General features: G+C 40.7%; 1 non-coding gene across 1 annotated transcript; it reads right to left on the bottom strand.

The window, feature by feature from the left end:
• Positions 1-9,445: 9,445 nt before the first annotated feature.
• On the bottom strand, positions 9,446-9,570 carry LOC144456082 (U6atac minor spliceosomal RNA). Its single transcript, XR_013484987.1, has one exon. It is a non-coding gene; the product is annotated as a U6atac minor spliceosomal RNA (small nuclear RNA).
• Positions 9,571-9,914: the final 344 nt, after the last annotated feature.

Here is a 9,914-nt window from a genome sequence, read left to right as displayed (position 1 = left end):
CCTGGGCAAAGTCTAATAGCTGTCCCCCATGCCTTGTTCTGAGCTCTGCAAGTTCCTAACCTGGGTTTGAGTCTAGCGGACTGCTGTTTGACTCTGTCCTTATCAACCAGCTGAAAAGCTCTATTTGTTCAGAGTGGCAGAATTGTAGGCTCTTCTTTGGTCTGGGATTACTGCCTTGATTACTCCTCTACAAATGGGCTGGATGCTGGAAGTTAGCCCCTGCTCTGAGGCTGGGGTCTGAGCCATACCACTACTGCTGCGATTGGCTTCTGAACTTCCTCTTTCTCAGTACACTGCCCAAGACCTCCCAATCCTGTATGCCACTGCTGTGAGTAAGTTCCTATCTTACTCTGCCCTGGATCTGTGACTAGGAACTAAGTAGTAGGCAATGAAGCTGCCAGTTCACATCTACCCCATCACAGCACCCTGTGGGTCTGGAGGTGGCCTGCTCTGAGTCTGGAACCTTCTCTTGCACACTGGAGTGCTTCTGGGGGCTTGCTCCTGCTCAACCTCCTCCCCGTATCCTCAGACCACCCTTCTAACTCCCTATACCGAGGTAGGCTACACAAAGGACTCACTGTGACTTTTGTTGCATCTTCCCATCAGAATTCAGTCTGGTACGTTTTTTAGATCTATTTAAAGGAGTTTGTAGACAGGAGCTTACCATATTGTTCCCTATCACTCTACTCTCTTGGCTCTATCCCTTACCTTCAACACATGGATGTTCCCTCAGATACCCTAAGATTCCTATTCCTCATTGGTCCTTTAACCTCTTCTTCCACTGCCTCAGCTACACACAGAGATGGTCATATACCTGATCTTTTCATCATCTACAAGTGTTCTATTTCCATATTCATGCACTTTGGAATTCCTTTATTTGATCAGCGTATTTTCTCATTGCAGCTTTCCTTCTCTCTTGTAACTCCTAACCCATTCTTCTTCCTCATGGTGACCTTTAAATACTACACCTCTCGGTTCCTTTTCAGGCTGTCACCTCTGCATTGGTTATTCTTTCCTGTCCTGTCCTTGAAGCCTTGTTGATCCAGGTTCAACACTACACTGTCCTCTACACTGAATCATCTGCCCCCTTTCCCATCACTAATCATACCTTGATGATCCTGGATTGCTCTCACCATCTGTCTTTCTCACTCCTATTCATGTGCTGCTATACAGAGCTGAAGAAAATCACAAAATCATGCTGAATAGGTCCACTACACATCTTAAAAATCTAATTTCAATGAGGCCTCCACTATAGCAAAGAAATGATTGTACTCTTTCCTAACAGATTCAGTATCCTGTTTTCCACAGTAGCTGTTCCAAACCTTCATATCTCTCCTTAAGCCTTTCATGGCAATTAATTTCATCCTCACAACACCCCTAGGAGGTAGTAATTATTAGTGTTCCCCACTTTACATATGAAGAACCTGAGACAGAGATTAAATGACTTGGCCAGAGTCATGCAGCTAGCAAGTATCCAAGGCAGGATTTGAACTCAAGTCTTCATGAATGCAGGCCTAGAACCATATTCACTGAATCACCTAGCTGTCCTCTTACTACACCACTTAAAAGAAGACTGACCCAGAAGCATGTCCTGGAATGGAGAGGGCCTTTGTCTTTCATCAATGGACCTACTTTCAGCACTGTCTGTCATCCTTACTCCTTCCACTGTTGGTTGAACTATATCTTGAGCTTGGCCAGAAAAGAAATTTTTAGGGTGCTGAAATACCTGTCAGAGTAGACCAGACTTTGTTATCCCTGGAGGTCTTCAAGAAGAGTCTGGATGACCACTTTGCAGGAATATCATATAAAGGAGTCTATTTTATATATGAGGCAGGATGAATGCCTCTGTAGTTCTGTGAAATGGGAAAATAGGACAGTTAGGGTCCATGATAGTGCTCTTCAATTATCTCAAATGAAATTACGTGGAAGATGGACTGGACTTGCTATTTTTCACAACAGAGAAAAGAACTTGTAGTAATGACTGGAAGTTATAGCACTAAGTTAGCACTTATTGGACTAAGAGAAAATGTCTTACCAGTTAGAAATGTGCTAAAGTTGCATGAGCTACCTTTGGAAGTAGTGAGCTTTCCACCACTAGAGACAACATAGTGCAGTAGAAAGGAACAAGACAAATGGATTTGGAGTTAAGGATCGGGACTCAAAGCCTAGCTCTCATAGCTTGTATGACCTTGGACAAAGCACTTTTCCTCTCTGGGCCTCAGTTTCTTTCCTCTGTAAAATTACACAGTTGAACTAAATCTCTGAGGTCCTTTTCAGTCCTAAATTGACAATTCTGTTTCCCCTTGGTGGGGATATTTTAGAGGGTCTTTCTCTTCAGGTAATGGTGGAACTAGATGACTTGAGATTCATTCTAGTTTTGATTGCCAATGATGCTATTGTTTATCAGATGCAATTCCTTTGTGGAACTCTATGCTCTACTTTTCTCCCTATTTTCCTCTTTCTTTTTTCCTCAGCATCTCATTCTTTTTCCTTGCCTAGGAAGTTCCATCTCTGGATCAAAAATCCAAGGAAGTGAAGATGTTGACCTAAAGCCCCCGACAAATGGACGTTATGTTCTACTTAAAGGCTAGCTGCCCTTCTGTTTCCAACTTTCCGTCTTCTTTTAATCATGCAGTTAATGCCATTGGATTTGAAGAAACATCAGTTCAGACAAATCACACAACACTCTTCCACATGTGTTCACATAGAGATGCAGGTCCAGAGAAGGAAAATGAATTCCAAAAATCAGTTACTTTGAGTGCAAGCTGCTGTATTCAGTCACTTAGTTATTTCCATGACCAGTGGTCTTAAAATCAGCTGTTATTTGACTAAATTTGATACTTGGGGTTTTGTATGTTGACCTGTGTATAGCAATGATGCAGGGAAAGTGGAATTAGTTCTGGTTTTATTAGAATTCCCTAAGAATATTGTCTACACTGAGTGTCAACTTCCTCTCCTCTCACTCAGTTCCAAACCTTCTGCAGTATAGTTTCTGACTTCATCATTGGATTGAAATTGTTCTCTCTAAGATGACCAGTTATCTCTTAATGGACAAGGCTAATGGCCTTTTCTCAAGTCTTTCTGCAGCCTTTGGTATTGATCATCATCTTCTGCATGTACTTTCTTCTTCAGGTTTTGGTGACACTGCTTTCTTGGATCTCCTCCTGCCTTTCTGATTGCTTCTTCTAAGTCTCATTGACTTGTTTTTCCAAGTACTTTTACTAGTTCTTCATCCAGGCAATGGCCTTTAAAAATGGGGCCTTGCCCAGTGCTCTGGCATGGGCCTTCTCCTTTGGTATCCATATTATGTTCCTTGGTTATCTCATCATCTCCCATGGATTCAGTTATAATTATGCAGATGATTCCCAGATCTACAAATGTAGCTCTAGCCTCTCTTCCAAGCTTGTTTCATGTAACTAACTGTGTCTTGAGTATTTTGTTTTCAACGTCTAATAGGCATATCAAACTCAACATGTCCGAAACGGAACTCATTATCTTTCCCTTCATGCCTTCCTATCTTTCTTATAACTGTAGAGGGTACCACTATCCTCCCAATCACTCAGGCTAGCAACCTAGGTATTATTCTAGACTCCCTATCTCTCTCATAGGGTCACTGAAAGATCATGTAGTTTAAGCCCCTTCATTTTACAAATAAGGAAATTAGGGCCAAAGAGGTTTTGTCTATATCAAATTGGCTTTAGGCCTTTGATCACACTTCACCCTAGCCTTCTTCCAAACATACTGCCCTCCTGCTGGACCCTTTGAATTGAATTTCTAGAGGCCGTGACCTGTAGTTGCTTAATCCATTCAGCTTTGGAACTCTAGGTTTGGGACTGTGCTGTCCCAGCTGATGAAAGCTCACTCTCTCTAGTGCATCCCAGACCTTCAACTATGCCTAATCCTAGTCAACTCCCTGCCTTTCCTCTACATGAGTATGCCCTACCCCGCTTTTCACTTTCCACCTCTTACTCTAGAAACAGTAATTAATCAATACTACCATTGCTTGTGGAAAGGGCACACCAGTTAACTTCTCTAGGGCTCCACTCACTGCCCCCATGACTTACTAAAACAAAAGGCCCTTTCCTAACCACTGTTCTCCTATATGCGCTATTACCCCCACGTTAGAATGTAAGTTCTTTGTGAGCAGACCCTGTCTCTCTTTCACATTGGTGTCTCTGGCACTTAGCATTGTACTTGGCACATAATTGTTTTTATTTGGTCATCCATTGAGTAACTTGCTAAAGTCACAAAGGTAAAAGTAAGTAGCAGAGTCAGTATTTGAATCCAAGTCTCCTGATCCCAAATTAAGGTCCCACGCACCTTTGATATTTCCTATTCTATGTTTAAGGTCATTTCTATCTCTGACATTCTATCTATAGGTCTAATCCAGCTCTGACAGTCCATGTTCTAAGGTCCTTTCTAATTCTGACATCCTATGTTCTCAGTTTCTATCTTCTGAGGTAATATGTACCTATGACTTTCTCTGTTCTCTCTTCTAAAGTTTCTTCCAGCTGTGATATGTTATGACATCCTATAAAAATTTTGATGGCATACATATGGATGCCCCTAACAGGGCTTAAAGGGCAAGTGGAAAAGGAACAGGGAAATACATGCATCCAAGCAGGCATCCTTTGCCCCAAGAGACAAGACAGGAGATTGTTGGTAACAGGTAGTAAATCTCAGTCATTTAATATCAGTTTTAGTCAAATATTGATTCATTCTATTTTCTTTTTATAGGATACAAGCGACCTTTAGACTCTCTACTTACTCAGGGTTCCTTTAAATGCTTTCTGTTTATCCTCAGGCCTATCATCTTGGCCTGCAATATCAGGTTTGGATCTGTCTTTAGCTTTTTGGGTCTTGTCCTCCTCTCAGTTCGTGTCCCAAAGGCTCCTTCTGAGAGTCACTGTCAGGTTTCTAATCTAAGCCCAGATTTTCAGATGAGATTTCTTAACCCTTTAGGAGCTTGTTCCAGGGTTATTGTGAGAGAGGAGATGAGAAAGCAGAGAGGAACTAACCAACACAGAATCACAAGGATGAAAGAGTAGGGTGTAGATCCTGGAGAAACAGGACAGAGGACTTAGTAATAAGGAAAAGGAAGATAGCATCTTGTTGGGAAAATAACATTGGAGATTCAAGAGACCTGGCCTTATGTATTGACTCTGTCATTCCCCTATCTCTGGACCTCAATTCTCTTCTCTAAAAATTGAAAGGATTGTGTAAGGTGGTCTATAAAGTCCCTCCCACCTCTGATAGTCTATGTTCTGTGTTCACAGGTCACAGATTATCAGAGCTAGTAGGGACCTCACAAGGGATCTAGTTCAAAACCTTCCTGAATACGAATCATCTCTACTTCAAGATTTAGCTACCCTGTGTTTAAAGTCTACAGTGATGAGTAACTCACTCCTTTGGAGATAGCTCATTCTGTTTTTGGACACATTTCATTGTTAAGTCCAGCTTTCGTCAGATTTCTTGATCCCTGGAACTGTTAGCACTAAATCTCTTGCTTTTCAGAGATGATTTTGCTTTTGCCCTCTATAGTAGATGACCCCTGTTACTTTTCCCTCCACTATTGATAATCTGTGCCACTTAGGCTTGTCCAGGGTTAAGGAAGGGTCTGTTGATGATGGTGTAACCCTTACTGTGAATCCAGTAGACCTTCATAAATTTGAGCTTGTGATTTCTTTACTCTTAGTGTCTTGCTTTGACTTTCATAGCTCATTAGTGAAACACTGTTTATAGAGTGGCATTAATAGCACAGAGCCTGGCACATAGAATTTAATAAATCTTTCTTCCATACAAGAGCATCCCTTTAGGATGAAATGAGAAAAGAACACACTACATTAACACCACAAAAATAATATTGGATGCTCCTCCATTGATCATTCAACCTTTTCCATCTTATCTAATCCATTAGTCTATTCCTGACTACTCCCTACTCAGCCCATATTCCATGGTAACTCTTTTCAAGGATATCTCAACCATGACTCTGGAGAATCTCATCTCTTTTGTCTTTCCACATTGCCAATCCCCAAATATTAAGTTACTTTCTAACACAGTTCTGATCACATACTAGTTGTACCAAAAAGTGTTAGTGTTTGATTTATTAAAGTATCAAGCAAGCTCTCTTTACCTGGAACTACTCATAAAGTCTAGCAACAATGAATGAAAATGGAAGGAAGGTTTGTTTCTATAGGCTTTCAGGATTACAGAGATAGACCCAATTTTTTTTTTTTGCTAATTGGGTTTAAAATCATTGGTAAATTATCAGTAAGATGGCTGAGTAAGAGGTTGTGTTCAAGCTCAGACTCATTTTACTATGTAAAAATTGCAAGAAATGTGCTAAATAAAGTGAAAGAACACCCTGATATAAAATAAAATAAAAATACAAGTTAGAAAATGAAATAATTCACTACAAGAAAAACTGCAGAAAAAAATAGCTGAGATATTTTAAAATTGAGTAAACAATCTAAAAGTAAAATTAATATATATTAAGGGATAAGAATTTAGATGAAACCCCTAGAATGAAGGGATAATACTACAACAATAATACTATCTGATAGTCAAATAGTACTTGAAGGTTTGCAAAGTGTTTAACAAAATTTAAGTGTCTTGCCCTAAGGTCATACAGCTCAGAAGTGTTGGAAGCTGGGTTTAAATTCGGGTCTTCTAACACCAGGTCTAGCACTATATCCACTGCACAACCTGGTTGCCTTGCAGTGGATAGATGGCAAGGACTGGGCATCCTTAGGTTGCATGAGGAAGAGAAGCTGGGCCTGGCTCATATTGATGCACCCTTTCCAATAGTAGCTGTGGGACTATGGTCTTTTGACCAGTTCCAGACCCACCAGGAGTTCCCTTGTGGATGTCCCATTGGCACGACCCCTCAAGCCTTACACTCTCCATTCTTAGACAACCTCTCTCATCCCAAACAGTGAATGAGAAGTATTAAAGGCAGTAGGGAGAATAAGAAAAAGCCAAGTACAAGCCACAGAAGGTATAGGTCTGACTCTCTATACTATGGGGGAGATAACATATGTTCTCCTCCAAACACAGAGGAACACAGGAATGAGAACAGTAAAGAGTTAGGGCTAGAAATCTGCATCAACATAAACACATGCCTGGTGGTAGGATCTCCACAGGACAGTTAAAGCTCATGCATAATACCAGAGCAGTGTTTTCTTTCACCACTGTACATTGAGCTTCTGCCTAGATTGAGTGGTCAGGGACCCCAAGGGCTAGAAGACCAAGGGGGAGGACTTGATAAAGAATGCTCTACTTGAATTCTTTGGCCAGATGATTTCTCCCTTATGTCACAATCTTAAACATTTCAACTTCCTTTAATACATCTATGTATGGCATAACCTTCTGGTCACCCTCCTCAAGCCATCTTCCAGCTTATCAATCTTTCTTAAATGGTGGCCATGGAATTGAACAGAAAAACTCCAGATGTGATGTGACCAGGGCAGAGGTCAGCTGAGCTATCCCCTTCCTCTCTCTGGATATCTAACTTCTTATAATGTGGACTAAGACCACAGGGTCTTTTTTTAGTTGTCATTTAATTGGAAGATGACATGTACACAGGAAAAATTCAATGACAATAGAAGGAAGGCAAGGAATTTTGCCAAATGAGGGATAAAGACTTGTGTTTTAGGACTTTGAGGATGGAGTTGATTGATACTCATTGCACCCCACTTTCAGTAAGTGATAAGATGCTCTATCAATTAGATAATCAATCACAGGCTTTAGACTAAGTGTGAAAAGTTTTTGAAAGCCTTTTGATGAAGCAGAATGATTCCAAACAGGAAGTCTTTTCCAAGTGGCTGAAAGATTTCATCATGTCTCCGGGATTCTGTATTAAAAGCATGGAGTATTTTTCCAGTAAAACCTTAGAAGAGGAACTATATGGGGAGGAAGGAGAGCCCACTTATTTGGCCTTGGCCAGGTCTCCTCTCCCCACTTTGACCAGAGGAGGATTTTGCAAGTTTGGAAGATTCAGAGGCTTTTGGACTTCTCATTTCATCCTGAGGGGGAGATAGAGCCTTTCTGTGTGACCCGATAGCTGAGTAGAAGATTAGGAATGAGATATGGATCCTCAGAGCTTATATGAGCTTCGTTGTGGTCATCAGGTAAATTACTCTCCTGATTCTGTTTATTTTGCTCTGTCTCAATTGATACACATCTTCACACATTTCTCTTGTTTCTTTTCTATTTGCCATTTATCATGACACAGTAATACTCCATTATGTTAGTGTCATTTGTTCAGCTATTCCTCAATCAGCGGGTACCCTTTTTGTTTCTAATTCTTTGGTACTGAAAAAAAATGCAATTCTAAATATTTTTGCTTCTGTGGTTCCTTTTCCTCTGTCTTTGACCTTCCTGGGGTGTATGAGAAGAAGTTGTTTTCCAGAAAAAGTTGTAGCAATTTACAGAATTTGGAGTATCCAGGCAACCTTATGAGTTTCAGGGATCCAAAAGTCCTATCAGTGATCCTATAATAGCTGATCAATAGCAGTAGCAGTGGCCACTGAAGGGACATTGACCAATGATAGTGGAAATGTCTCTTAATATATCTCTAAAAATATGCATGAAGACAGTCACTCAAAGACTACAAAGACTTCATGGAGTGTGAGCCGTTATGATGATGTCAGCTATGAATTCTAGAAAAGCATCAACTCTAAGAGTCCAACATAGAGCTACACCTAAGGTAAACTTGGTGAAGACTCCATGAAAGAAGAAAAGGACTCCTAGTGTCAGGAGTTGAAAGATACCCTCCTCTGTCCTGTGTTCTCTAGATGTATGTCTTATTACCTTTGTACTCTAAGAATGAACCCACTATCCCCAGAGACCTTATGTGTGCAGCAGAAAAGTTCACAAGAACCGACTATTTTTGCTATACCTTCTCAGAAAATATCTTTGCTAAAAGGTATTTTAGGTGGCTAGTAGTTAAAGGGGAAGCACACTGATAGGGGCTCATTAGTGACAGTAATACAAGCCTAGCTCCTCAGGACTACTCTTAGAATACTGAGGGTAGTTAATAGTCAACTCCCCTCTGGGGACTCAATCTGCCAATGTAAGTGAGAATTAGGTAAGTAGGCCCAGAGGGGGTGTTACATATTCATTTAAGTCCCCAGTATGTCCTGGTAGATTTATCCCAGATATTTCATGCATTCTGTAGTTATTTCTGATGGAATTTCCTTTTCCACTCTCCTGCTGGGTTTTGTTAGTAATATACAGAACAGCTGTTGATTTTTTCTAGTTTCTTTTTTTTTATTTTGCATCCTGCTATTTTACCCTGTCACTAATTGTTTTGATTAATTTTTTCATTGACTCTCTAGGATTTTCTAAATAAACCATTGTACTATATGCAAATATAGCTAATTTTGCCTCCTCTTAGCCTATGCTTATTCTTTCAATTTCATTGCCTTAAAACAGAACAGACCAGAAGAAAACTTGGTTAGATGCCACTGAGTCAGCGGCAACCCTTAACCACGGTATGTATGGTAAAGGTTACCAACCTCTCTTCCATCCTTAATGAGGGGAGTGCTAACCTTCTCTTTTATATAACACCAGTTGAACCCTGAAGGAAGAGCATGACTTACATGAACAGGGAGGGGAAGGGAGACATTTCTGGCAACATGAATGGGGTGAGCAAAGGGACATGGCTAAGGCATGTGAAGGGCAGAGAATACATCTGACCCATGGCCATTTCAGACTTCTGCCAATTTGCTCAATAGCTTTCACAGTCTGATGGGACTACAGCATTGCCCTCAATAGTTTCCTTTCAAGCTTGGTAGGTCACAACCCCTCCCTAGATGAACGGCCTTCCTTTGTCCCATATCTATTTATCCAAAGGAATTCTTCTTCTCATTTCTCCACTAGTCCATCCTAACCGCTACAAGAGTCAGAACTGC

The sequence above is a fragment of the Phascolarctos cinereus genome, unplaced genomic scaffold (assembly GCF_003287225.1).
Source record: "Phascolarctos cinereus isolate Bilbo 61053 unplaced genomic scaffold, phaCin_HiC Scaffold_2;HRSCAF=192, whole genome shotgun sequence".
In the NCBI taxonomy this organism is placed as follows: Eukaryota; Metazoa; Chordata; class Mammalia; order Diprotodontia; family Phascolarctidae; genus Phascolarctos; species Phascolarctos cinereus.
Note: the sequence above shows the minus strand (reverse complement) of the source record. Positions and strands in the feature narration are given on the sequence as shown.